Consider the following 24,241-nt stretch of genomic DNA (forward strand, 5'->3'; position numbering starts at 1 on the left):
AAATGGAAGAAGTTTGGAACCACCAAGACTGTTCCTAGAGCTGGCCGCCTGGCCAAACAGCAATTGGGAGAGAAAGGTCTTGGTCAGAGAGGTAACCAAGAACCCAATGGTCAAATTGACAGAGCTCCAGAGTTCCTCTGTGGAGATGGGAAAACCTCTCAGAAGGACAACCATCTCTGCAGCACTCCACCAATCAGGCCTTTATGGTAGTGGCCAGACTGAAGCCACTCCTCAGTAAAAGGCATGTGACAGCCCGCTTGGAGGGAAAGATGAATGGAGCAAAGTACAGAGAGATCCTTGATGAAAACCTGCTCCAGAGCACTCAGGACCTCAGGCTGGGGTGAAGGTTCACCTTCCAACAGGATAACGACCCAAAGCAGACAGCCAAGACAAGTCAGGACAAGTCTAGTCTCTGAATGTCCTTGAGTGGTCCAGCAAGAGCCTGGACTTGAACCCGATTGAACATATCTGGAGAGACCTGGAAATAGCTGTGCAGCGACACTCCCTATCCAACCTGACAGAGCTTGAGAGGATCTGCAGAGAAGAATGGGAAAAACACGCCAAATACATGTATGCCAAGCTTGTAGCGTCATACACAAGACGACTCAAGGCTGTAATCGCTGCCAAAGGTGCTTCAACAAAGTATTGAGTAAAGAGTCTGAACACTTATTTAAATGTGATATTTCTGCTTTTTATTTTTAATACATTTACTAACATTTTTAAAAACCTGTTTCTGCTTTGTGATTATGGGGTATTCTGTGTCGATTGAGGGGAAAAAAGATTTAATTATTTTTAGAATAAGGCTGTAACGTAACAAATTTGGAAAAAGTCTAGGGGTCTGAATACTTTCTGAATGCACTGTAGGATAGTATTGAAAGGTGCTATGAGGACTGAGGGATTTGAAAGAGATATGGAAGTGAGAAAATGAAAATATCCCTTTGGAATTGGAAGCGTACATACCAAATTACCTGCTGCTATGTCTGTCTGACCATTTGTGATGATTGGGATTTCCCCCCTGAGGTAAAGGGCCCTCTGATCAGATTTGGGGCATTTGCCGTCCGTCAGATGCCTGTCTGTAATTTATGATTACAGTACAAGCAGAAGGGGTGGCAGAGATTAATTCAACACGCAAATCTGATTGCCTGCATTTGCATATTAATGAGAAAAATGTTGGAGTGTTTTTTGGCAGGTGGCAAGGCAGAAGATGGTTAAAAGCTGGGAAAATGTGATATTTACTGCTTTCGTCTGGCAAGTTGAGGTCAGTGTCTGGTTGTGCATGGATTTGCATATATTAGCATACCAAATGTAGGAAGGATGTGAGAAGATTCCAGTGGTCTTCTCTCTCTTTTGTGTGGTAAGTTTTTTTAAATGAAAGAGGCATTGACCAACCACTTGTAAGGGTCATTTTGAGAGAAACTTTTAGTCTGCTTAAAGACTGAAAGTGTCATGGAATTGTCCTTATATCAAACTGCAGGGAGGGAGGAGGTCAGAGACCTGGCAGTGTGGTGCCAGGACAACAACCTCTCCCTCAATGTGAGTAAGAGAAAGGAGCTGATGGTGGACTACAGGAAAAGGAGGGCCGAACAGGCCCCTTTAACATCGATGGGGCTGTAGTGGAGCGAGTCAAGAGTTTCAAGTTCCTTGGTGTCCACATCACCAACGAACTATCAAGACAGTCGTGAAGAGGGCACGACAAAACCCGTTCCCCTCAGGAGACTGAAAAGATTTGGCATGGGTCCCCAGATCCTCAAAAGGTTCTACAGCTGCACCATCGAGAGCATCCTGACCGTAAGGCGCTACAGAGGGTAGTGCGAACGGCCCAGTACATCACTGGGGCCAAGCTTGCTGCCATCCAGGACCTATATTCTAGGTGGTAGACTTTTCTCTGCTACCGCACGGCATGCGGTACCGGAACGCCAAGTCTAGGACCAAAAGGCTCCTCAACAGCTTCTACCGCCAAACCACAAGACTGCTGAACAATTCTTAAAATCGCCACCGGACAATTTACATTGACCCCCCTTTCCCTTTTGTACCCTGCTGCTACTCGCTGTTTGTTTGTTTAGCTATGCATAGTCACTTCGCCCCCACCTACATATACATATTACCTCAACTAGCCTGTAGCCCCGCACACTGACTCAGTACCGGTGCCCCCTGTATATAGCCTCGTTGTAATTAATTGTGTTACTTTTATTATTACTTTTTATTTTAGTCTACATGGTAAATATTTATTTCTTCTTGAATTGTACTGTTGGTTAAGGGCTTGTAAGTAAGCATTTCATGGTAAAGTCTACACTTGTATTCGGCGCATGTGACAATTAAAGTTTGATTTGATTTGCATTCATTGTGGGAAAATTCCCAACCAAAATGACAACCAAAATATGTCTGTCCCAGACTTCTTGATATTGTTATGAAAAGGACATTTCATCATCTGTCTCTCTGAACAGATCTGGATTTCAACCAGGAAATTACATAATTATGTCATCAACATGATCCCTGCTGGGTCTCAACGGTTCAATAAGCCTTTTGATATGCAAACTTGTTTTCATGGTTGTTATAGTGTATAGCTCAGTCTCCTTGTTGATCTGATGTGATTGTGGTAGTAGAGTAAAGAGACTGTGAGCAAAACACGACTACACAAGCACACCAGACAATACACTACGACCACAACCACACCAGACTACTACCACAACCACACCAGGCTATACACTACTACCACCACAACCACATCAGACTATTCACTACTCCCCATGCAACCACACCATACTATACACTCCTACCACCACAACCACACCAGACTATACACTACTACCACAACCGCACCGGGCTATACACTACAACCACAGCCACACCAGACTATACACTACTACCACCACAACCACACCAGGCTATACACTACTACCACCACAGCCACACCAGACGAAACACTACTACTACCACCACATCCACACCAGGCTATACACTACTACCACAACAAAACCAGGCTATACACTACCACCACAACACCAGGCTATACACTACTACCACAACCACACCAGGCTATACACTACTACCACGACCACCACACCAGACTATACGCTACTCCCACAACCACACCGGACTATACGCTACTACCACAACCACAACAAACTATCCACTACTACCACAACCACAGCAGACTATACACTACCACCACTACCACAGCAGACTATACACTACTACCGCAACCACACCAGACTGTACAATACTACCACGACCACAACGGACTATCCACTACCACCACTACCACACCAGGCTATACACTACCACCACCACAACCAAACCAGGCTATACACTACTACCACCACACCATGCTATACACTACTGCAGCAAGGCTGCAGGCCCAGACGGCATCCCCAGCCGCGTCCTCAGAGCATGCGCAGACCAGCTGGCTGGTGTGTTTACGGACATATTCAATCAATCCCTATCCCAGTCTGCTGTTCCCACATGCTTCAAGAGGGCCACCGTTGTTCCTGTTCCCAAGAAAGCTAAGGTAACTGAGCTAAATGACTGCCGCCACGTAGCACTCACTTCCGTCATCATGAAGTGCTTTGAGAGACTAGTCAAGGACCATATCACCTCCACCCTACCTGACACCCTTAGACCCACTCCAATTTGCTTACCGCCCAAATAGGTCCACAGACGATGCAATCTCAACCACACTGCACACTGCCCTAACCCATCTGGACAAGAGGAATACCTATGTGAGAATGCTGTTCATCGACTACAGCTCGGCATTTAACACCATAGTACCCTCCAAGCTCGTCATCAAGCTCGAGACCCTGGGTCTCGACCCCGCCCTGTGCAACTGGGTACTGGACTTCCTGACGGGCCGCCCCCAGGTGGTGAGGGTAGGCAACAACATCTCCACCCCGCTGATCCTCAACACTGGGGCCCCACAAGGGTGTGTTCTGAGCCCTCTCCTGTACTCCCTTTTCACCCACGACTGCGTGGCCACGGCACGCCTCCAACTCAATCATCAAGTTTGCGGACGACACAACAGTGGTAGGCTTGATAACCAACAACGACGAGACGGCCTACAGGGAGGAGGTGAGGGCCCTCGGAGTGTGGTGTCAGGAAAATAACCTCACACTCAACGTCAACAAAACTAAGGAGATGATTGTGGACTTCGGGAAACAGCAGAGGGAACACCCCCCTATCCACATCGATGGAACAGTAGTGGAGAGGGTAGCAAGTTTTAAGTTCCTCGGCATACACATCACAGACAAACTGAATTGGTCCACCCTCACAGACAGCATCGTGAAGAAGGCGCAGCAGCGCCTCTTCAACCTCAGGAGGCTGAAGAAATTCGGCTTGTCACCAAAAGCACTCACAAACTTCTACAGATGCACAATCGAGAGCATCCTGGCGGGCTGTATCACCGCCTGGTACGGCAACTGCTCCGCCCACAACCGTAAGGCTCTCCAGAGGGTAGTGAGGTCTGCACAACGTATCACCGGGGGCAAACTACCTGCCCTCCAGGACACCTACACAGCCCGATGTTACAGGAAGGCCATAAAGATCATCAAGGACAACAACCACCTCGAGCCACTGCCTGTTCACCCCGCTATCGTCCAGTACCCAGTTGCACAGGGCGGGGTCGAGACCCAGGGTCTCGAGCTTGATGACGAGCTTGGAGGGTACTATGGTGTTAAATGCCGAGCTGTAGTCGATGAACAGCATTCTCACATAGGTATTCCTCTTGTCCAGATGGGTTAGGGCAGTGTGCAGTGTGGTTGAGATTGCATCGTCTGTGGACCTATTTGGGCGGTAAGCAAATTGGAGTGGGTCTAAGGGTGTCAGGTAGGGTGGAGGTGATATGGTCCTTGACTAGTCTCTCAAAGCACTTCATGATGACGGAAGTGAGTGCTACGTGGCGGCAGTCATTTAGCTCAGTTACCTTAGCTTTCTTGGGAACAGGAACAATGGTGGCCCTCTTGAAGCATGTGGGAACAGCAGACTGGGATAGGGATTGATTGAATATGTCCGTAAACACACCAGCCAGCTGGTCTGTGCATGCTCTGAGGACGCGGCTGGGGATGCCGTCTGGGCCTGCAGCCTTGCTGCAGTAGTGTATAGCATGGTGTGGTTGTGGTAGTAGTGTATAGTCTCGTGTGGTTGTGGTGGTAGTAGTGTATAGCCTGGTTTGGTTGTGGTGGTGGTAGTGTATAGCCTGGTGTGGTAGTGGTGGTAGTGGATAGTCCGTTGTGGTTGTGGTAGTAGCGTATAGTCTGGTGTGGTGGTCATGGTAGTAGCGTATAGTCCGGTGTGGTTGTGGGAGTAGCTTATAGTCTGGTGTGGTGGTCGTGGTAGTAGTGTATAGTCTGGTGTGGTGGTCGTGGTAGTAGTGTATAGCCTGGTGTGGTTGTGGTGGTAGTATTGTACAGTCTGGTGTGGTTGCGGTAGTAGTGTATAGTCTGCTGTGGTAGTGGTGGTAGTATTGTACAGTCTGGTGTGGTTGCGGTAGTAGTGTATAGTCTGCTGTGGTAGTGGTGGTAGTGTATAGTCTGCTGTGGTTGTGGTAGTAGTGGATAGTTTGTTGTGGTTGTGGTAGTAGCGTATAGTCCGGTGTGGTTGTGGTAGTAGTGTATAGTCTGCTGTGGTTGTGGTAGTAGTGGATAGTTTGTTGTGGTTGTGGTAGTAGCGTATAGTCCGGTGTGGTTGTGGGACTAGCGTATAGTCTGGTGTGGTGGTCGTGGTAGTAGTGTTTAGTCTGGTGTGGTGGTCGTGGTAGTAGTGTATAGCCTGGTGTGGTTGTGGTAGTAGTGTATAGCCTGGTGTTGTTGTGGTGGTAGTGTATAGCCTGGTGTTGTTGTGGTGGTAGTGTATAGCCTGGTTTTGTTGTGGTAGTAGTGTTTAGCCTGGTGTGGATGTGGTGGTAGTAGTAGTGTTTCGTCTGGTGTGGTTGTGGTGGTAGTAGTGTATAGCATGGTGTGGTTGTGGTGGTAGTAGTGTATAGCCTGGTGTGGTTGTGGTGGTAGTAGTGTATAGCCTGGTGTGGTTGTGGTGGTAGTAGTGTATAGCCTGGTGTGGTTGTGGTAGTAGTGTATAGTCTGGTGTGGCTGTGGTTGTAGTGTATAGCCCGGTGCGGTTGTGGATGTAGTGTATAGCCTGATGTGGTGGTAGTGTATAGCCTGGTGTGGATGTGGTGGTAGTGTATAGCTTGGTCTGGATGTGGTGGTAGTGTATAGTCTGGTGTGGATGTGGTGGTAGTGTATAGTCTGGTGTGGATGTGGTGGTAGTGTATAGTCTGGTGTGGATGTGGTGGTAGTGTATAGTCTGGTGTGGATGTGGTGGTAGTGTATAGTCTGGTGTGGATGTGGTGGTAGTGTACAGTCTGGTGTGGATGTGGTGGTAGTGTACAGTCTGGTGTGGATGTGGTGGTAGTGTATAGTCTGGTGTGGATGTGGTAGTGTATAGTCTGGTGTGGATGTGGTGGTAGTGTATAGTCTGGTGTGGATGTGGTGGTAGTAGTGTACAGTCTGGTGTGGATGTGGTGGTGGTAGTGTATAGTCTGGTGTGGTTGTGGTGGTGGTAGTGTACAGTCTGGTGTGGTTGTGGTGGTAGTAGTGTACAGTCTGGTGTGGTTGTGGTGGTAATAGTGTACAGTCTGGTGTGGTTGCGGGGGAGTAGTGTAAAGTCTGATGTGGTTGTGGTGGTAGTAGTGTATAGCCCGGTGCGGTTGTGGTAGTAGTGTATAGTCTGGTGTGGTTGTGGTGGTGGTAGTGTACAGTCTGGTGTGGTTGTGGTGGTAGTAGTGTACAGTCTGGTGTGGTTGTGGTGGTAGTAGTGTACAGTCTGGTGTGGTTGTGGTGGTAGGAGTGTATGGTGTGGTTGCATGGGGAGTAGTGAATAGTCTGATGTGGTTGTGGTGGTAGTAGTGTATAGCCTGGTGTGGTTGTGGTAGTAGTCTGGTGTGGTTGTGGTCGTAGTGTATTGTCTGGTGTGCTTGTGTAGTCGTGTTTTGCTCACAGTCTCTTTACTCTACTACCACAATCACATCAGATCAACAAGGAGACTGAGCTATACACTATAACAACCATGAAAACAAGTTTGCATATCAAAAGGCTTATTGAACCGTTGAGACCCAGCAGGGATCATGTTGATGACATAATTATGTAATTTCCTGGTTGAAATCCAGATCTGTTCAGAGAGACAGATGATGAAATGTCCTTTTCATAACAATATCAAGAAGTCTGGGACAGACATATTTTGGTTGTCATTTTGGTTGGGAATTTTCCCACAATGAATTCAAATCAAACTTTAATTGTCACATGCGCCGAATACAAGTGTAGACTTTACCATGAAATGCTTACTTACAAGCCCTTAACCAACAGTACAATTCAAGAAGAAATAAATATTTACCATGTAGACTAAAATAAAAAGTAATAATAAAAGTAACACAATTAATTACAACGAGGCTATATACAGGGGGCACCGGTACTGAGTCAGTGTGCGGGGCTACAGGCTAGTTGAGGTAATATGTATATGTAGGTGGGGGCGAAGTGACTATGCATAGCTAAACAAACAAGCAGCAGGGTACAAAAGGGAAAGGGGGTCAATGTAAATTGTCCGGTGGCGATTTTAAGAATTGTTCAGCAGTCTTGTGGTTTGGCGGTAGAAGCTGTTGAGGAGCCTTTTGGTCCTAGACTTGGCGTTCCGGTACCACATGCCGTGCGGTAGCAGAGAAAAGTCTACCACCTAGAATATAGGTCCTGGATGGCAGCAAGCTTGGCCCCAGTGATGTACTGGGCCGTTCGCACTACCCTCTGTAGCGCCTTACGGTCAGGATGCTCTCGATGGTGCAGCTGTAGAACCTTTTGAGGATCTGGGGACCCATGCCAAATCTTTTCAGTCTCCTGAGGGGAATGGGTTTTGTCGTGCCCTCTTCACGACTGTCTTGATAGTTCGTTGGTGATGTGGACACCAAGGAACTTGAAACTCTTGACTCTGTGATTCTTCACAAAAAATACAGTTTTATATCTTTATGTTTGAAGCCTGAAATTTGGCAAAAGGTCGCAAAGTTCAAGGGTGCCGAATACTTTCGCAAGGCACTGTATAGTCGTGTATAATCTGGTGTGGTTGTGGTGGTAGTAGTGTATAGTCTGGTGGGGTTTTGTGGTAGTAGTGTATAGCCTGGTGTGATTGTGGTAGTAGTGTATAGCCTGGTGTGATTGTGGTAGTAATGTATAGTCTGGTGTGGTTGTGGTAGTAATGTATGGTCTGGTGTGGTTGTGGTAGTAATGTATAGTCTGGTGTGGTTATGGTAGTAGTGTATAGTCTGGTGTGGTTATGGTAGTAATGTATAGTCTGGTGTGGTTGTGGTAGTAGTGTATGGTCTGGTGTGGTTGTGGTGGTGGTAGTAGTTTAGGGTCTGGTGTGGTTGTGATAGTAGTGTATAAACTACTACCACCACAACCACACCAGACTATACACTACTACCACCACAACCACCCCAGATGACACACTACTACCACAACCACACCATGCTTTATACTACTACCACCACAACCACACCAGGCTATACACAACTACCACAACCACACTATACACTACTACCACCACAACCACACCAGACTATACACTACTACCACCCCAACCACCCCAGATGACACACTACTACCACAACCACACCATGCTATATACTACTACCACCACAACCACACTATACACTACTACCACCACAACCACACCAGACTATACACTACTACCACCACAACCACCCCAGATGATACACTACTACCACCACAACCACCCCAGATGACACACTACTACCACAACCACACCATGCTATACACTACTACCACCACAACCACCCCAGACTATACACTACTACCACCACAACCACCCCAGACTATACACTACTACCACAACCACACCAGGCTATACACTAATCCCCCACAACCACACCAGGCTATACACTAATCCCCCCACAACCACACCAGGCTATACACTAATCCCCCACAACCACACCAGGCTATACACTAATCCCCCACAACCACACCAGGCTATACACTAATCCCCCACAACCACACCAGACTACACACTACTACAACAACAACCACACCAGACTATGCATTACTACCACAAACACACCAGACTATACATTACTACCACAACCACACCAGACTATACATTACTACCACAACCACACCAGACTATACATTACTACCACAACCACACCAGACTACACACTACTACCACAACAACCACACCAGACTATGCATTACTACCACAAACACACCAGACTATACATTACTACCACAACCACACCAGACTATACACTACTACGACAACCACACCAGGCTATACACTACTACGACAACCACACCAGGCTATACACTACTACCACAACCACACCAGGGTATACACTACTACCACAACCACACCAGGCAAAACACTACTACCAAACCACACCAGTCTATACACAACCACCACAACCACACCTGGCTAGTAGTGTATAGTCGTGTATAGTCTGCTGTGGTTGTGGTAGTATTGTTAAGTCTGGTGTGGTTTTGTGGTAGTAGTGCATAGCCTGGTGTGGTAGTAGTGTATATTCTGGTGTGGTTGTGGTGGTAGTAGTGTATAGTCTGGTGTGGTTTTGTGGTAGTAGTGTACAGCCTGGTGTGGTTGCGGTAGTAGTGTATAGCCTGGTGTTGTTGTGATGATAGTGGTGTATAATCTGGTGTGTTTGTGGTAGTAGTTTATAGTCTGGTGTGGTTGTGGTTGTAGTAGTGTATAGCCTGGTGTGGTTGTGATAGTAGTAGTGTATAGCCTGGTGTGGTTGTGGTGGTAGCGTATAGTCTGGTGTGGTTGTGGTGGTAGTAGTGCATAGCCGGGTGTGGTAGTAGTGTATATTCTGGTGTGGTTGTAGTTGTGTATAGTCTGGTGTGGTTGTGGTGGTAGTAGTGTTTAGCCTGGTGTGGTTGTGGTGGTAGTAGTGTACAGCCTGGTGTGGTTGTGGTGGTAGTAGTGTATAGCCTGGTGTGGTTGTGGTGGTAGTAGTTTATAGCCTGTGGTAGTAGTGTATAGCCTGGTGTGGTTGTGGCGGTAGTAGTGTTTAGCCTGGTGTGGTTGTGGTGGTAGTAGTGTATAGCCTGGTGTGGTTGTGGTGGTAGTAGTGCATAGCCGGGTGTGGTAGTAGTGTATATTCTGGTGTGGTTGTGGTTGTAGTTGTGTATAGTCTGGTGTGGTTGTGGTGGTAATAGTGTTTAGCCTGGTGTGGTTGTGGTGGTAGTAGTGTACAGCCTGGTGTGGTTGTGGTGGTAGTAGTGTATAGCCTGGTGTGGTTGTGGTGGTAGTAGTTTATAGCCTGTGGTAGTAGTGTATAGCCTGGTGTGGTTGTGGCGGTAGTAGTGTATAGCCTGGTGTGGTTGTGGCGGTAGTAGTGTTTAGCCTGGTGTGGTTGTGGTGGTAGTAGTGTATAGCCTGGTGTGGTTGTGGCGGTAGTAGTGTTTAGCCTGGTGTGGTTGTGGTGGTAGTAGTTTATAGCCTGGTGTGGTTGTGTTGGTAGTAGTGTATAGCCTGGTGTGGTTGTGCTGGTAGTAGTGTATAGCCTGGTGTGGTTGTGCTGGTAGTAGTGTATAGCCTGGTGTGGTTGTGGTCGTAGTAGTGTATAATCTGGTGTGGTTGTGATGGTAGTAGTGTATAGTCTGGTGTGGTTGTGGTGGTAGTGAATAGCCTGGTGTGGTTGTGGTGGTAGTGAATAGCCTGGTGTGGTTGTGGTGGTACTGTATAGTCTGGTGTGGCTGTGGTAGTAGTGTATAGTCTGGTGTGGTTGTGGTAGTAGTGTATCGTCTGGTGTGGTTGTGGTAGTACTGTTTAGCCTGGTGTGGTGGGACTGTATAGTCTGGTGTGGTTGTGGTGGTAGTAGTGTATAGCCCTGTGTGGTGGTAGTGTGTAGTCTGGTGTGGTTGTGATAGTAGTGTATAGCTCACGGTTTAGGCTGTGGTTTACGAGCCTCGCTGCCAGCCCATTAAACTTGCTGCTCTTTTGTAAAGGTTGTCTGGCTCTTAAATGGTGTCATCTTTATTGATGTTTCTCCATCCCCCTCTCGTGTACAGAAATATGCTGGATGGCCCTGGTTTAAATTCAATTCCCTAACACAAGCCTGAAAGGATACAGCAAATGAATGTCTTCCTTTCACAGACACACACACACACACACACACCTCGCTCCACACACCACGTCCCGTTTAGCCCTGACGATATAGCGGCCGTAAATGTGGCTGCCTGTGTGAACGGGTCCACAAATCACGGCAAGGGAGATGAGATGACCGTGTACCGTCGTCCCCAACGCCAGCGTCAGGAAGGGGCGCGGCAGAGGACAGGCTGTCAATCTCCCGACAAGGAGTGAAAAGAAAAGGAGTGAAGCATTTGCTGTGACTATCTTTTCTGCATCATTGTACTGTTCTACAGGCTCACTTTCCACCCAGTCACTTTGCTGCTGTTTATCAATGACCCTGGTATGTTCTTGTTGCTCGGACACTAAAACGCTTCTGTAACAGCCACTTACGGCGTCTAGCTTCAACATCTCTCTGTATTGCTTGATGTGTACAGTAGATGCTCTGTTGATAGGGTAGCTCGTTTGGCTTTCTTGGAGACTGGTGCTGTGTCTCTGAGCTAAGGTCCCAATCTAAATGTGATGCACAGAGGACTAACAGACAGGCAGAGCCTAACTATTGATCTTCTGAGACTTTCATGCTCTCTTAACTACTGTACCCTCGAATGCTTCTGTCTTTACGTGACACAGTCAGTCTCAGCCTGTGGTTGCTTTTATGGTCTGGCTGGTTATCTGTTCTTCAGTATCACACGGGGGATCTGAGGAGTGTGTGCAGTGGATGAGTGGAGCCGGGGGACGGAAAGAAAGGCGGACCTGATTAGCACTGTGTGATCTCTCACCATGCTGTCTGAGGCGAGCCCCCCCCCTTACCCCGTGCTGCTAATGACTGCTAATTGTGGCACGGCAGGGGGAGAGATGCTATGAGCTGAATATTACACACTCACTGCCTGGTCTGGTGCTGCTGGGGGTCCCTGGAGCAACAAACTTCCATTCAATCAAGTCGATCGATCACAAAGTCCATTTATCAATAAGGGTATTGACTCCTCTATCCATTTTGGTTTATAGTCACTGGATCAAACCACAAACCGCTCCCTCCTCTCTGTATCCAGACTGCTGAATTACACCCTTGTTTTTTGGGGCTCAAAGATTGGCGTTGAAGAAGTAAGCCTGGGAGATGCTCCTCTCAATTCAGCTGAAATTAGGACATGTTTTACGGTAGAACGCTGATCTAAACAGTGCAGGGAAGGCCGATTTCCAAAGGGAGGCCTGTGTTCTCCTTTTTTATTTCGGGAGGAGTTTTGATCTGAGGGAAGCGAGCTGCTGGTGTCTGGCACTTACCAAATGTACTCTTATTTATCCTTTGACAGATGAGTTTCTCCATTTGTAAATCTACTCTTAATCTCTCTCCATCCCTCTGCCCCTCCGTTGCAGAAGCTTGCCTTCAACTTTCTCTCACTTTCAATCTCTCCCTCACCTCTTCTTCATAGCCACTTGTTCCTCCCTCTCTCATTTTCTTCCTTCTCCTCTCCTCTTCTTCCTCTCTCCTCTCCTCACCACTTCTTCCTCCCCCTCTCCTCCTCTTCCTCCCTCTCTCTCCTCTCATTGTTAGACAAGTAGGAGAATGTTGTCTGACCAGTTGAACTAGACTGAGGAGAGCTTATCCATGATAGACAAGCAGGGATATATCCTCAATGTCCTATAGCTGCTCATTGTATGAACCTGAGCTGCCAACGGTTAAGCCACAGAATGAGAGAACAGGAGCCTAAACTAATGCATCGCAACGCCGCAGTTCTTCCCTGTAATAAGTTTCCTTTGCCTGGGCTCTGCTCCGTGTTTCATTTGGAATGGGATTTGTCAGAGGAGAGAAAGTAATGTTCATCTGAAGTGCCTGACCTGTTTCTTTGTCCTGAGCTAACTCTCCCGTATCGCGCCATCTCTCATTTCAGCAAGGAAATTTCCCTCTTGTTTCAAACCCAATTTTCCTAAAACTCCAGACGTCAGCAGGTAGCAGCAGGCCGCCTCTGCCTCTCCGCCCAGCCTAACACACTTTGTGTCCAATTAAACTCTCTCTCACCCTCCATCTTTCACTCTCTCGCTCCTTCCCTGCCTCTACTTCTCTCTGTCCGTCAGTCTATCACTCACTCTACCTTGTTAAACACAACCACACCAGTCCAATTAAAGGTTTATATGCATAACAGAAATAAAGAGCCTGGATTTACACTTTTTTTCCTCTTACTTATTCATTACCTTTCCCTCAAACTCCTCCCTCTCTCAAACTCCCTGTCTTTGATTACTTCCTCCCATCCCTCCTTTCTTTCGTCCGCCTGTCTGTTCCTCCATCTTTCTTTCTCCCCCCCTCAATCCCTCCCTCTTTCTCCACTCTCTCGCTGTTTGGCCCTCACCCCCCTCCACTGCTCCATCTCTCCGTCCCTGTAGCAGATGGTGGCTGTCAGAGATGGACAGGTAACAGATGACCCAGTATCCCTCCCAGGCATACAGGCTCTGCCCTGGCCAGTCCCCTCCAACCTGCCCACCATCCCCTTCCACCTTTCTCCTCCCAACACCACCCCCTTCCACCTCAAACCCCCTGCAGCCTTCCTCCTCCCATCACCATCACCATCCCCCTCAAACCTTCCTACTACCACCACCAACCCCCTCCAACCTTCCTCCTCCCACCACCAGCCCCCTCCAACCTTCCTACTCCCACCACCAGCCCCCTCCAACCTTCCTCCTCCCACCACCAGCCCCCTCCAACCTTCCTCCAACCCCCTGCAACCCACCTCGTTCCCCTCGTCTCTAGTTCCTCCTGAGTCTCCTCCCCTCCCTCTCCTCTGGGTTGATATCTGGCGGGCCGTCTCTTCCCCCCAGTGGCGCGGGCCTTCTGTACAGAGCAGATGGTGAGAGGGGACCGGGAGGAGACGTCCTCTAACCTGGGAGTCTGGCCAGCCCCGGCCCACGGCGAACGCCTGATGCCAGCCTAATGGACCTGGACAGGGCTTGGAGTGTGTGTTCGTGTGTGCGGGTGTGTGTGTGTTTGTAATTATAGGTTGTGTTGTTTGGCTATTTATGTCTCTGTGTTTGTTTCTCTTCAGCTTCAAACTTCAAGATTTTTCTATAATAGAATCATTGTGTGTGTTTGGTGTGTGTGCACATGTGTGACTGATTCTTCTCATTTCTAATTGTGTAAATTCAGCTAAAAACCTCACTAATTGTGAGGTCAAAGGTTGGGGGTCAGCAGACCAGGGTCAAATGGTCACACTGTGGATGGAAACAGGGATGCTGATGTGTGAATGTGAGGTTTGTAAGGATCAGCAGTTCATATTCAGGCTCAACACTGAAACCTTCCATGAACAGGCTTATCACATCACAGGCTTAGAGTAGTCCAGGCTCACTGTTAAATAAGCATAACTCAGACTCACAGAGGCATGGGCTTGAAACTGTCCAAGCAGCACACACTCACAGCAAGCTCTCCAGAGGCTGAGGATTAGAACCCTTTACTAGCTGTGTGTGCAAGTAGGGGTGTGTGTGTGTGTTCACTCCATCTGACATGTACTGTGTATTGAGAAAGCCATAGAGTTCAGAAGAAGAGCGTTTGTATGTGACAGGTAATGAATCCCTCTATTAGATGTACATCAGAGAGGGGCTGATAGATTAGCCTCTGTGTGTGTGTTCACCTGCACCGTAGAAAGAGACATTCTGTATGACTACAGTACAAGCAGAGAAACACTTTCCAGTCCGTTGCTGAAGTGTATTCATGGCTATTTCCCAAAATGAGTTTTAAATGCATTAATAGCAGAAAGAGCAACTCAATGAGCTCAGCCTAGTTTCCCTCATTTGCCTAGCGAGTCCAAACGGATTGTTCTCCCCTGACATAGTTCTTCTCCAATCCCTTCCTGTTATTAAATATTAAAATCACTGCAATGACTCTGTTTAGCAAACTCTCAGGGGATCAGGCAGCCAACACCATTACAGCACTGATGATTGCATTGCTTTGTTTTATTTTATTTGTATTTTTTAACACTGTCGACATGCTAATGGAACGGAGTCTAAATGTTGACCGTCGGTATCCATATCGTGCTGGTTAGATGTTACATGTTCATTGACATGATTACCAACAGATATGTACATGTATAGACGCAGGCACACACACACACAGAAATACTTTCATGCACACGTGCAAGCATGCATACGCACTTTACACACATACAGGCATGCAGATTCCAAAAGACTTCACACTCCCACACTTGTCCTCTGATGCTTTCTTCTCAGGTCTGCACCTGGCTATCCCAAACAAATGAGTCAGAAGAACAATTTGCACTGTCTCTTTAAAAAAATATTTTAATATTCCCTCGTTTTAACCAATATTTAAACCAATATTTATCAGATAGTACCTAAAACAACATGGCTGCTGTTGACCAATAAACATTCACGTGGGTGTGGTCTGGCACATAAAAGCATATAAATATGTCAAGGATATTTGTATTGTAGCAAAATTTGGCACACATGTTGCAAACACTGTTAAGACTCAACATATGCAAGAACATTCATATCGACCACACAGTGGCGCTATAACGAGCACATGTTTATACAGTGCCTTCAGGAAGTATTCATATCCCTTGACTTATTCCACATTTTGTTGTGTTACAACCTGCATTTAAAATTGATGAAACATGTTTTTAGAAATGTTGGCAAATTTATTGAAAATGAAATACAGAAATATCTCATTTACATAAGTATTCACACCCCTGAGTCAATACTTTATTGAAGCACCTTTTGCAACAATTACAGCTGTGAGTCTTTCTGGGTAAATCTCTAAGAGCGTTCCACACCTGGATTGTGCAACATTTGTTATTTTCAAAATGATTCAAGCTCTGTCAAGTTTGTTGTTGATCATTGCTTGTAACCATTTTCAGGTCTTGCAATAGATATTCAAGTAGATTTAAGTCAAAACTGTAACTCAACCACTCGGGAACATTCACTGTCTTCTTGGTAAGCAACTCCAGTCCAGTGTAGATTTGGTCTTGTGTTTTAGGTTATTGTCCTCCTGAAAGGTGAATTCATCTCCCAGTGTCTGGTGGAAAGCAGACTGAACCAGGTTTTCCTCTAGAATTTTGCCTGTGCTTAGCTCCATTCCGTTTCTTTTTTATCCTGAAAAACTCCCCAGTCCTTAATGATTACAAGCATACACATAACATGATGCAGCCACCACTATTCTTTAAAAAATGGAGAGTTGGACTCAGTAACATGTTGTGTTGGATTTGCCACAAACATAACACTTTGTATTCAGGACAAAAAGTGAATTGCTTTACCACATTTTTTTGCGTTATTACTTTAGTGCCTTGTTGCAAACAGGGGGCATGTTTTGGAATATTTTTTATTTTGTACAGTCTTACTTCTTTTCACTCTGTCAATTAGGCTAATATTGTGGAGTAACGACAATGTGGTTTATCCATCCTCAGTTTTCTCTTATCACAGCCTGGGTGTCCTGAGTGGTGCAGCGGTCTAAGGCACCACATCTCAGTGCTAGAGGAGTCACTACAGACCCTGGTTCGATTCCAGGCTGTATCACAATCGGCCATGATTGGGTGTCCCATAGGGCCGCGTACAATTGGCCCAGCGTCGTCCGGGTTTGGCCGGGGTAGGCCATCATTGTAAATAAGAATTTGTTCTGAACTGACTTGCCTAGTTAAATAAAGGTTAAATGAAAATAAATAAACAGCCATTAAACTCTGTAATTGTTTTATAGTCACCATTGGCCTCATGGTGAAATCCCTGAGTGGTTTCCTTCCTCTCCGGCAACTGAGTCTGGAGGGGCGCCTGTATTTTTGTAGTGACTGGGTGTATTGATACACCATCCGAAGTGTAATAACTTCACCATGCTCAAAGGGATATTCAATATCTGCTTTTTTATTTTCACCCATCTACCAGTCGGTGCTCTTCTTTGCGAGGCATTGGAAAACTTCCCTGGTCTTTGTGGTTGAATCTGTGTTTGAAATGTACAGTACTGCTCAACTGAGGGACCTTACAGATAATTGTTTGTGCGGTACAGAGATGAGGTAGTCATTAAAAAATCATGTTAAAGGGATACTTCGGGAATTTGGAAATGGGTTCATCTGACTCTGGGGAAGTAGATAAAGGGCCTCATTGTCAAAATCTCAAAGTATCTCTTCAAAAACAATTATTGCACACAGTGAGTCCATACAACTTATTATGTGACTTGTTAAGCATGTTTTAACTCCTGAACGTATTTATCCCGATATCCCCAACACCACTGACCTGATGTTTACAAAACCTGGGTGAATGATGCTTCTTGCCATAGAGATCAATTAGTTACAAAATCACACTGATTGGCCCAAGGGAGGTACTGCATCATTCGTGGGGGACGATATGTTTACTGTTGCCTTGTTTATAATTTCTGTTTGTTTCGAGGAGGCTCCAATTCTGGTTCTTGGCAGGTTGTCTCTCATCTCATTTACTGTTTCTTGCAGTTTTCTAATAAGCGCTGTTGTAATTCTGTGTGTTATTAATGCTGGAGTGCACTGCACCCTGGGAGCCCTGGCTAGGCTGAGGCGAGGGCCTGCATCTGACACCCCGCGCCACCCGCCTTAGACCAACCACCCTCCAGAGAGGGAGAGGCTCGCCCAGGAGGTGACGCTAATGGGAGATTTTAACCACGTCTCTCCCCCTTCCTCTCTTTTTCTCTCCCTCTTTCCCTCCCTCGTTCTCTCTCTCCCTCCTGCTGGTCTGTGGATATGAGCCCAGAGCAAACACAGGCAGCTCTCATTAAGGGACAAATGCTGGTATTACATTTGCTGTTATTAGAGAGGCCTCCTTTAATTTCACTGGCACAGCAAACCACACACACCCACGAAGACTGCATTACATTTAGATGCTCTGTGTGTGTGTGTGTTTGCACGTACTTGTGTTGGTGGGTGTGTACCTTAGAGGGGTGATGGAAGACGGGGGTGGTAATGGCAGCATCCATTATGGAGTGGGTTCTACTGCGTCAAGGTGTCAGCCCCTCTGAAAGTGATAGCCTGTAATAAGGCTGGGCAGAGGTTGGGTTTTCTTGTGGGGTTCTCCGGCTGTGTATTTGGCTCTGCCTCACTGGGCCTCAGACAGATAGGGGGTCATTTTTCACATTACTGCTCACACCCCCCCTGCCTGACACGACCAAGACGGACAAGATCCATACTCATGCACCGTGACAAAGACTCTGTCCCACAAAATCAATGGCAATTATTTGATCCGAGTCTATTTCCACTATACAGAATGTACAGAATGTGTAAGACAGTGTGTGTGTGTGTGTGTGTGTCAGTCTCTCAACAAGTGAGTTGACATAGAATTTCTTGCATATGGTACATTTGTCAAGCAGCGACTAGAGATCCCTTAAGGACATTTAATCACCTTCATCTGGATCCAGCTCCAGCCGCCTGTGTGGTGCCTCTGTCATTGGGCATTCAGAACACGCCACACTGAGTGACAGGGAGGAGGTAAAGTGACTGTGACAGGGGAACTGGCATCACGCTCTGTGACAGACAACCTCGCCATGATATCACCATGACAGGTGCATAAGAAGATGACTGAATGGGGAGACTGCGTGACAATTCTAGAATATAATAGTTTTTTCTCTTGCTGAGCCAAAGGGGTCTGTTAGGGGGTCTACTAGAAGATTCTGTTTTCTACCGTGACCATTTGGTGTACTGTTGGAACAGGTGGTTAAGAGGCAACGCCGAGAACAAACCACAGGTGTCCGGTTCGCCTGTGATGACAAAGTGCCGGCACCACTTTCACACAAACAAACATGATGCATGAAACATGACATACCATAGTGGGACTTTATAGGACTATGGTTTCTTCTTGTTGGTGTGTTTGCGATTCACCAAGGCAGGCAGCCATTCATCCCGGCCCGGACCTTCTGTCTGTCTGTCTGTCTGTCTGGGAGCTGTAAAGCACCACAGTGTGTTCAGCTGTGACTGGGACTCATTAAAGGGGGAGAGCGTCCGTCATGGAGGCGCGGCTGTCTGAGTGTCGGCCGGCTGTCCTGCGGGGGACTTACAGGGGGACTGGGGGGCTCAGAGCTTCTCATCCACACAGAGAGGCCTAACGAACACCCCCCTCCCCCTTAACTGAACCCAACCTGACGCTCCTCCATCACTCAGCTGGGGCTGGTCTCCTGTGATTCACTATGCCCCCCTGCCGCTATGCATCACACACCAGCCCCACTCTCCAACCTGCCTCCCCTGCCTCTTAGCAGACAGACCTTTTATCAAGCACCTCCAGGGCATAGCCTAGTGATGGATGTTTATCAAGGAGGACATTGTTGTGGACCTGTTGTGTGGATCTCTGCAGTGTCCTCTGTCATGTTGTAATTGTCCTTCAAGTCCCATACTGCCTCTTTAGAAATTGTCTGCCATCTACTGCATGTTTACTGCTGTGGCATTGTGACTTGATGTTTGAGTGGACTTATGTGCACCTCTCAATCTCTCCCTGTCCATCCATATGGATGTCTATTGATCTCTTTATATGCACATTTCCATCCATCCATTGGTGTAGTGTGGTGTGAGAAATGCCTGGTTGATGTGTTATTTCCCTAGAAGAGCCAGAGCTGTATTGTGTTCTGTGCTCTCAGCAGCAGACAGCAGTGCTGGAAGGCCAACAGGACCACACTGCTGCTGGGCTCTCTTGTCGGTCTGTGTCAGATCTCCACTGATGTGTTCAGCCATTCAGACACACTGGCTCAATATCTGCCTCCCTCCTCATCCCCGCCCTCTTATTTCTCTCTAGTTCTCTCTCTTTCTTCCTCTCTCTCTTTCCTTCTCTCTCACTCCACCTCTCTATCTCTTGTCCTCCCCTCTCTCCTATCCTCTCCTATCCTGTCTTTCCCTATGGGGGAAATTACCCCTACTCCATGGGCCATTCCATATATTTAATTTCCAAATCCCTGTAGGTAACCACCCCCTCCTGTCACTCTCTCTCCATCCCTCTCTTTCGCTCTTCATTGTGTTAAGAGACAAACACAACGGAGGAAACCAAACACAATGGGGGCTGTTGATATATTAGAGGAGGTGGCATCTGTGAGGCTGGGGTCACCGTGGTGCTCAAATGAGAAAGGACATCGCTCATTTCCAACCTCAAATTGCCTTGCTCTCATCTCTGACCTTCTCTAAACAGCCTCACTCAAGCAATCCCCCAGCTTTTCCTTGAGGCACGCACGCACAAGTACCAAGCTAGATCGCGTGCACACATTCACTCACACCCACACATGTGCATTAAACACACACACACCCTTACCATACACATTTGACATGATATGTACCCTTCCTACAGAGAAAGAAATTATACCAAAAAAAGATACGTAATAATAATTATAATTCCCCTTTAATTGCACATCTAGCGAGAGAGGAATCTGTTGGTCTAGCGACGTTTCTGCTGTTAGGACAACTGCTGCAGCATGTCAAGGCACAGTTTGTAAAACAATGGCCACTCAATTTATACAAATAATCAATTATCAAATAATATATACTGACCAAAAATATAAACGCAACATGTAAAGTGTTGGTTTCATGAAATGAAATAAAAGATCCCAGAAATGTTCCATACCAACAAAAAGCTAATTTCTCTCAAATTGTGTGCACACATTTGTTTACATCCCTGTTCCAGTTCCCGACAAAATATCCAGCAACTTCGCACAGCCATTGAAGAGGAGTGGGACAACATTCCACAAGCCACAATCAACAGCCTGATCAACTCTATGTGAAAGAGATGTGTCGCGCTGCATGAGGCAAATGGTGGCCACTTCAGATACTGACTGGTTTTCTGATCCACAACCCTACCTTTTTTTGATGACATCTAACCATCAAATGCATATCTATATTCCCAGTCATGTAAAATTCATAGATTAGGGCCTAATGAATTTATTTCAATTGACTGATTTCCTTATATGTATATTTATTATGGATCCCCATTAGCCAAGGCAGCAGCAACTCTTCCTGGGGTCCGGCAGAATTAAGGCAGTTATCCAATTTTAAAAACCTTACAGTACATTCATTACAGAATTCACGACACAGTGTGCCCTCAGGTCCATACTCCACTGTTCTATTTAAGACGTTTTTGGGGGTATCTGTACTTCACTGAGAAATGCCTATCTAACTTTTACTTTCACTCCACTACATTCCTAAAGAAAATATTTACTTTTTACTGCCATATATTTTTCCTGACACCCAAAAGTACTCCTTACATTTGGAATGCTTAGAACACGATCTTGTAGACTCACTTAACACCATTGCTTTGTTTGTCTAGTCTCGGAGTGCGTCTCTGGCTATCTGTAAATAAATACAATGTGGCTGTGTGGTTTGCTTAATATGAGGAATTTTAACTGATTTTAAACTTTGACTTTTGATACTTTGACTTTTATTCAAGTAGTTTGTTACAGGTATCTTTACTTTTACTCAAGTATGACAATTGGGTACTTTTGCCACCACTGCACTTTCCCCATGAGTGTGTATGGTCCAGAATGTTATATTTGACATTTCTCCAATAGATGAGCAGACGAGCCATAGTGTAGATTAGCCCCGCTACCTTCTGTCAGTGATGCAGCCCTGTTCAGATAACATCATCACGTTTTAATGCAGACATAAACACAGCACTGTGTTCTAATTGGCCAGAGATATGACAACATTAAAGGTTGTCAGCACAGAGAACAGCGTTTTAATTCTGAGTTAATGATGATGTTTATTTCCCCCGGTACTCATTCCTAAGAACTATGGCTTTATGCAGTAGTAGTGGCTAGCTGTAGCTGTGGTCTCTATGGGGAGAATGCTGAGTTCTGTCTCAAGGTAGTTTAGCAAAGAATCTCTCCTTCCCTCTGTAAGTTCTTTATCAGGAAGTAGCAGCACATTAACCTCAGAGCGGATTATGGCGTGTAACAGAGCCAGGCTGCCTGGACGCAGTGTGACTGGGCTCCTCTGGGTTCAGATTAGAGCCGACCTCTGACCTCTGTGTAAGTCACTGATAGTGAACTGTGCTTCCTCAACCTCCCCTCTCTCTCTCAACTCCCCGGTTATCTGAAGCTGCTGTGTGGTTCTGGAGTAAATCCTTACAGCAGGGCCAGGGTAGTACTGCTGCTCTGATAGAAATCACACAGATTTATCTGGCCTCACAGACAACACCCCTTTCCCTAATCACAGTAGAAGTGATCTGAATACCTGTGGAGAAAAGACAACTCTGTGAGCAGAGATGAAATGAAAAAATAGCTTTCTGTTAAGGCCACAATTTACTGTACAGGAATGAAAGGCAGTCTATTTCTGACACTGAGGAACAACTTAAATGTCACATTATAAATTGGCAATAACTGTAATATTGTGCTGACATAAAGGTTAAAGGGTATAGACTGACGAGTTTCTGCAGATATTTCTATAATGAATTTCTGTTGTGAGCGATATAAATATATTAAGAAAGAAAGGTCAAAAGAAAGAAAGAAGGAGCAAAAAAACTGAAAGAAAAGGTGAATGAGGGAGGGAGGGGGGGTTCGCATATTCTACCTTAATGACTGTGATCTTCTTGTAACTGCCGTGTGCTAATGTTGGTGATGACGAGACAGGGATTAGCATGGAGAGGAGTGCTGATGGGGAGATGAGTGAGGTGATAGATTTATATCCTGCCCTGACAGCCCAGGGAGAGATTCATTTCCTCTTTACGACTGTTTAAAAGACGCTCGCGCCATGAGAGACCGACTGATAGAGAGACCGACTGATAGAGAGACCGACTGATAGAGAGACCGACTGATAGAGAGACCGACTGATAGAGACCGACTAATAGAGAGACCGACTGAGAGAGAGCAACTGAGAGAGAGACCGACTGATAGAGAGACCCGACTGAGACTGATTACCGCTGAGGCTATGCCACTGAGAGTTGGTACCGACTGATTCCTCTCTGTGGGGGTGTGGAGGAACCCGATTGAGAGAGAGACCCGACTGAGTTTCACTGAGTGAGAGAGCCGACTGAGAGAGAGACCGACTGAAGAGAGAACTGAGAGAGACCGACTGAGAGAGAGACCCGACTGAGAGAGAACCGACTGTGGGCTGTTTGAGACCGACTGAGGCTTTTGGGACTTTCGTTGATTAGAGAGACCCACTGACTGAGAGAGAGACTGACTGAGAGAGACCGACTGAGAGAGAGACCCGACTGAGAGAGAACCGACTGAGAGAGACCGACTTTAGAGAGACCCGACTGAAATGTCCCTGAGAGAGAGACCGACTGAGAGAGAACTGAGAGGACTAGAAAATACTGGGACATTGCTCCAGAGACCGACTGATCAGAAACTGACTGAATCTTAGAACCCGACTGAGAGAGAGACCCGACTGAGAGAGAGACCGACTGAGAGAGAGACCGCTGAATGAGAGAGAGACCCGACTGAGACCCGACTGAGAGAGATATTACTAGAAAATATTGAGAGAGATTCACTGAAATCACTGAAGAGAACTGAGAGAGAACACACTTAGCCTTTTGTTAATCAGACCGACTGAGATTTTGACTGAGAGAGAGACCTTGAGAGAGAGACCCGACTGAGAGAGAGACCGACTGAGAGAGAGACCCGACTGAGAGAGACCCGACCGAGAGAGAGACCGACTGAGAAAGAGAAAAGCAATCAAATGAACCCGACTGAGAGAGAGACCGACTGATGATCTTCGACTGAGAGAGAGACCCACTGAGAGAGAGACCGACTGAGAGAGAAATGTTCCGACTGAAAGATATTTTTATAGAAATAACTGAGAGAGAGACCGTTTGAGAGATTCCCTGAGAATCCACTGAGAGAGACCGACTCAGAGAGAGACCACTGAGAGAGAGACCGACTGAAAAATTCCAAATTATATCCACTGAGAGAGAGACCCGACTGAGAAACCCGACTGAGAGAGAGACCGACTGATAAGAGACCGACTGAGAGGTGTTTTCAAAGATCTATTCGACTGAAGATAGACAACTGAGAGAGACCGACTGAGAGAGAGACCGACTGAGAGAGAGACCCGACTGAGAGAGAGACCGACTGAAGAGAGACCCGACTGAGTGAGAGAGCGACTAAGCGAGAGACTGATTACTTTTGCCAGGCTATGCCCCACCTGAGAGTTTCAAGTAAAGGCCTGAAACTATTCCTCTGGCTGTGACA

Source organism: Oncorhynchus tshawytscha, linkage group LG09 (genome assembly GCF_018296145.1).
Source record: "Oncorhynchus tshawytscha isolate Ot180627B linkage group LG09, Otsh_v2.0, whole genome shotgun sequence".
NCBI classification, from domain to species: domain Eukaryota; kingdom Metazoa; phylum Chordata; class Actinopteri; order Salmoniformes; family Salmonidae; genus Oncorhynchus; species Oncorhynchus tshawytscha.